The sequence below is a fragment of the Lathyrus oleraceus genome, chromosome 1 (assembly GCF_024323335.1).
Source record: "Lathyrus oleraceus cultivar Zhongwan6 chromosome 1, CAAS_Psat_ZW6_1.0, whole genome shotgun sequence".
NCBI lineage: Eukaryota > Viridiplantae > Streptophyta > Magnoliopsida > Fabales > Fabaceae > Lathyrus > Lathyrus oleraceus.
The window spans coordinates 68579610-68585601 of record NC_066579.1 but is presented as its reverse complement, the minus strand read 5'-3'; the positions used below and the strand labels follow the sequence as shown (position 1 = coordinate 68585601).

General features: G+C 39.2%; 1 pseudogene; it reads right to left on the bottom strand.

Annotated features, from left to right (window-relative positions):
- Positions 1–1737: 1737 nt before the first annotated feature.
- LOC127116388 (uncharacterized) lies at positions 1738–1837 on the bottom strand (annotated as a pseudogene).
- Positions 1838–5992: the final 4155 nt, after the last annotated feature.

The window sequence follows — 5992 nt, the reverse complement described above, 5'->3', positions numbered from 1 at the left end:
ACACCGGAAACTATTGTGCAACTTTTTATCGGATCTAACCTTACGTTAGATTCTAGTTTTATTTCCTTGGTTTAATTTATTGTTTAATTGAAGAATCGAAGAACAAATCCTACCGGCTTGTGGTGGAGTGTTCAAGACTATTGTATTACGCATTCAGGTTCTTTAATCATTATTTAATATTTTGTTTTATTATTTATCTATATTATCTGCCTGGAATGAGTCTGTTTATGCATGATATGTATTCTTGTTTATTTAGCATGTCTGGCTAATTCGCCTAGGTATCGGTATGTAAAGTAAGCAGAATAAGGGATCAAGACTGAGTCGGTCTATCTAAACTTAAAATTAAAATCAATCTTTTTACGGTCTCAACTTACAGGTTTAATAACAAGATTTTTTACAAAAGTAAAGGACATAAAGAAGTTAAAATCAATAGAGCGAGAGTTTGAGGTTTTAACTGGATAGTGTAAGTTAGGCATTAATTCTAGATCAGGGCGAGAGCAAGTTTTAGAGTTAATTAAATTCTGACCTTTTCCAAAAAGTATTTTTAAAGATTGAATGTGAGGACGAGAGTTAAGCATTTGGATTTGATTATATAACCTAAGTCAACAGAGCGAGAGTTTGAGATAAGGGTGTTTAAAACGGTCAGTGTTTTCTTAAAAAGAGTTTCTGCAACTTTATTGTTTTCAAAATATGGTTTTTGACTTAATTATAAGTGACAGCTACATTAATATAAAATCATGGTTTATTCAACAGAGCGAGAGTTTGAGATAAAACCTTTAACCAATAAAGTTAACTGAAACGATTTATTTTAAAAAACCAAGAAACCGACAAAGACTTGATTCCCTAGTTTTGACGAACTACATACCGATATCCGTTTTTTTAATATTTAATCTAGATCTTAGTTTAGCTCTTAGTTTTTCCCCAAACAATCAAACATTTTCACCTTAGATTTACGTAGTAACCTTAGATAACGGTATATCGATTCATAAGTCCCTGTGGGATCGATATCTTTTAAAACTACGCGATAGAACTGTGCACTTGCAGTTTGTATCCCATTCTCGACTCACACAGTCGAGCGATCAAGTTTTTGGCGCCGTTGCCGGGGACTTTTATTCAATCGATATCGTAACTCTTCCGTTACGCTGTAGAGACTAAGGTTTCTTTTTCTTCTATTCTTTCTTTCGTTGATTTGTATGCCACGCACTCGCTCACAAGGTGAACCGCTCTATCTACGAATCAACGATATCGAACTATATCTCCGAGTCTTACGACGAATTCGGGAATATCGTGCTGCAAACAATCTCCCTCCTATAGACTTTCCTGATCTCAAAGATCTTCCTTCTTTAACCGAGATGGCAGAACCAGCTCATGCTCTTAGAGATTACGCCGCTCCATCGCAAGATGAACCGCATTCAAGTATTGCTCCACCCGCAATTGAAGCAAACAACTTCGAACTCAAACCTTCGCTGTTGCAGGCTGTGCAACAGAACCAATTCTCTGGAAATCTTACCGAAGATCCAAACCTTCATTTATCCGTATTTGTTCAATACGCTGATACTGTTAAAGCTAATGGTGTCACTTCAGAGGCAATTCGACTTCGTCTTTTTCCTTTCTCATTAAGAGATAGCGCTAGAAGATGGCTTCAATCTCTTCCTTCCAACTCAGTCACCACATGGAACGAGTTGAAGAAAGTTTTTCTTGCCCGATATTTTCCGCCAAGCAAAACAGCTATGTTAAGAGCCCAGATAAACGGATTTAAACAGAAAGACAACGAGTCTCTTTTCGAAGCATGGGAAAGATACAAAGACATGATGAGACTTTGCCCACACCATGGTTTGGAAGACTGGTTAGTAATTCACACATTTTATAATGGTCTCTTATACAATACAAGGTTAACAATAGACGCCGCTGCAGGTGGTGCACTAATGAACAAACCTTATGCTGATGCTTACCAGCTTATCGAGAGCATGGCCCAAAACCACTATCAGTGGGGAACCGAACGAACAACGGTGGAAAAACCTCAACCGAAAACTGGCATGTACGAGATAAGTAACCTTGATCACGTTAATGCAAAAGTGGATGCTTTGGTCCAGAAAATTGAAAGTTTAAACGTATCACCTCCAGCCGCCGTGGTTGCTATAACTCAGAATTGCGAGGTCTGCGGAATCCAAGGCCACACTCCTGCGGAATGTCAACTCTTGACTGGAATCCAAGCAGAGCAAGTAAACTATGCTCAAGGAAGCCCCTACTCGAATACCTATAACCCAAATTGGAAGAACCATCCAAACTTTTCATATAAGAGTAATAATGCTTTATACGCACCTGGACAGTCTCCAAATCAAGCCCCATCTATACCTCCGGGATATCAGAAACCGAATCCTAACAATAATACCCCTAGAAAATCCAACTTGGAAATCATGATGGAAAACTTTATAGCTTCCCAACAACAAACCAATAAAGATTTCTTAAACCAGAACATACATACTGGCGAACAACTTAAACAACTAGCAAGCAAAGTAGATGCCTTGGCTACCCATAACAAAATGCTAGAAACACAAATATCACAAGTAGCTCAACAACAAGCACCTACTGCTGCCCCAACTGGTACATTCCCTGGACAGCCCCAACCTAATCCGAGAAGCCAAGCTCATGCAATTATATTAAGAAGTGGAACGGAGGTGGAAGGACCGTCTGACCCAAGGATAGAAAACCAAAACCCTAAGAAATCAACTGAGGAAAGTGAACCTAAGGAAAAGGAAGAGAGTAATAAGGAAACCCTAGAAAAGAAGGAACCTTATGTACCTCCACCACCTTACAAACCACCTATACCGTACCCTCAAAGGCTTGTTAAAACCAAAGATGCGGGCCAATTTAGAAAATTTGTTGATCTCCTTAAACAATTAAACGTTACAATTCCGTTTACCGAAGCTATTACGCAGATGCCCTCATATGCTAAATTCTTAAAAGAAATTCTTTCTAATAAGAGGAAACTTGAGGATAGCGAAACCGTTACACTCCCTGCCGAATGTAGCGCTATAATCCAAAACATGCCCCCTAAACTCAAGGATCCGGGTAGTTTCTCTATACCCTGTCACATAGGAAAATTTGTCATCGACAAAGCCTTATGCGATTTAGGAGCCGGAATTAGCGTTATGCCTTTATCCATATGTAAGAAACTGGAAATGGGAGAATTAAGACCGACCAAAATGTCCGTGCAACTAGCAGATCGTTCCATCAAATATCCTGTAGGAATCCTTGAAAACGTTCCCGTACGCATAGGTCAGTTTTACATTCCCACTGACTTCACAATTATGGACATTAGAGAAGATGATACTACACCTATTATACTAGGAAGACCATTCTTAGCAACTGCCGGTGCAATCATAGACGTAAAACGAGGACGACTCACCTTCGAAGTAGGTGAAGAGAAAATTGAATTCATTCTTTCCAAATTCTTGAAAGCACCTGCAATAGAAGATACATGTTACTTCATGGATATCATCGATGAATGCATAAAAGAAGCAGAGTTAGGAGAAGACAAATCATCAGACTATCTTTTAGAAGACAAATCTAAACAATGCTTAGCAATAACACCGGACCCTACGCAATGTCTTAACAAACCAACCCCTGATTTGAAAACACTTCCCAAAAATCTGAGATATGAATTCCTAGACTTAGAACTTGAACGACCTGTGATAGTTAATGCAGATCTAGGAAGACTCGAAACAGAAAAACTCTTACATATCTTAAGGAAATATCCAACCGCACTAGGATACCACATCACCGATCTTAAAGGAATAAGCCCTTCTATTTGTATGCACCGCATCATGTTAGAAGAAGACTGTAAAACCTCTAGGGAACACCAGAGAAGACTAAATCCGATCCTAAGTGAGGTAGTAAACAAAGAAATAACCAAGTTATTGGAAGCAGGTATTATATATCCTATATCTGATAGCAAATGGGTCAGTCCTGTACACGTTGTACCAAAGAAAGGAGGCATAACCGTTATTGAAAACGAAAAAGGAGAAACTATAACTAAACGAATCGAATCGGGATGGAGAATGTGCATTGATTATAGGAAACTAAACAAAGCAACCCGAAAAGATCATTTCCCTTTACCATTCATTGACCAAATGTTAGAACGATTAGCTAAACATTCACATTTCTGTTATCTAGACGGTTATTCAGGCTTCTTTCAAATACCAATTCACCCTGATGACCAAGAAAAGACAACGTTCACATGCCCTTTTGGTACCTTCGCTTATAGGCGAATGCCGTTTGGTCTGTGTAATGCCCCTGCAACTTTTCAAAGATGCATGATGGCAATATTCGCCGACTTTCTCGAAAACATCATGGAAGTATTTATGGATGACTTTTCTGTATACGGACAAAGTTTCGAAGAATGCCTTGAAAACCTGGAAAGAGTTCTTGAGCGATGTGTAAAAGTAAACTTAGTACTTAATTGGGAAAAGTGCCACTTTATGGTACAAGAAGGAATTGTTTTAGGACACATCATCTCGAACAGAGGAATTGAAGTAGACAAAGCCAAAATAGAGGTAATCGAAAATCTTCAACCCCCAAGAACCGTGAGAGAAGTACGAAGCTTTTTAGGACACGCCGGTTTTTACCGACGATTCATCAAAGACTTCTCTAAGATAACTAAACCTCTAACCGGACTGTTGATGAAAGATGCTGAATTCATATTCGACGATAACTGTTTAAAAGCATTTCAAACTCTTAAACAAGCATTGATCTCCGCACCCATTATGCAGACACCAGACTGGAATGAACCATTCGAAATAATGTGCGATGCCAGTGATTATGCTGTAGGTGCTGTTTTAGGACAAAGAAAGGATAAAAAGCTTCACGTTATATATTACGCTAGCAGAACCCTGGATGAAGCGCAAATGAATTACGCCACTACCGAGAAAGAACTCCTAGCGGTGGTATTTGCGCTAGATAAATTTCGTTCTTACTTGGTAGGAGCCAAAATAATAGTCTACACTGATCACGCTGCTATCAGGTACCTTCTAACAAAAAAGGATGCTAAACCTAGACTCCTAAGATGGATCTTGTTACTACAAGAATTCGATTTAGAAATCAAGGACAAGAAAGGAACTGAAAACGTAGTAGCAGACCACCTCTCTAGACTTGAGAACCTTGAACCGGAAAGAACATCAATTAATGATGATTTCTCGTATGATAAACTCATAGCTACTTTGGAAGAGAACAACTCCGACATGCAAGTAGAAACCACCTTAGCTATATCTGTCACACCATGGTACGCTGATCTAGTCAATTATTTAGCTGCCGGAATAGTTCCACCTACTTTATCTTACCAGCAGAAGAAACGATTCTTCCACGACATAAAACACTATTACTGGGATGATCCCTTACTTTTCAAAAGAGGCCCCGATGGTATTTTCCGTCGATGTATACCCGAAGAAGAGGTAGAAAATATAATCCAACACTGTCACTCCGCTCCTTATGGTGGACACACAAGTACATCAAAGACCTGCTCTAAAATCCTACAAGCTGGCTTTTATTGGCCAACTATATGGAAGGACGTACATGCGGCTATTAAGGAGTGTGACAGATGTCAGCGCACGGGAAACATATCTAGACGCGACGAGATGCCACAAAAAGGTATTTTGGAAGTAGAGATTTTTGACGTGTGGGGGATAGACTTCATGGGACCTTTCCCATCCTCTTTCGGTAACAAATACATACTCGTGGCAGTTGACTACGTATCAAAGTGGATCGAAGTTATAGCTTCTCCAACAAATGACACCCGAGTAGTAACTAGACTCTTTAAAAATATAATATTTCCGAGATTTGGCATCCCAAGAATAGTAGTCAGTGATGGTGGATCACACTTTATATCCAAGGTACTCGAAAAACTACTACTTAAGTATGGAGTGAGACATAAGATAGCGACACCTTACCACCCTCAAACCAGTGGACAAGTGGAAGTGTCTAACAGAGAAATCAA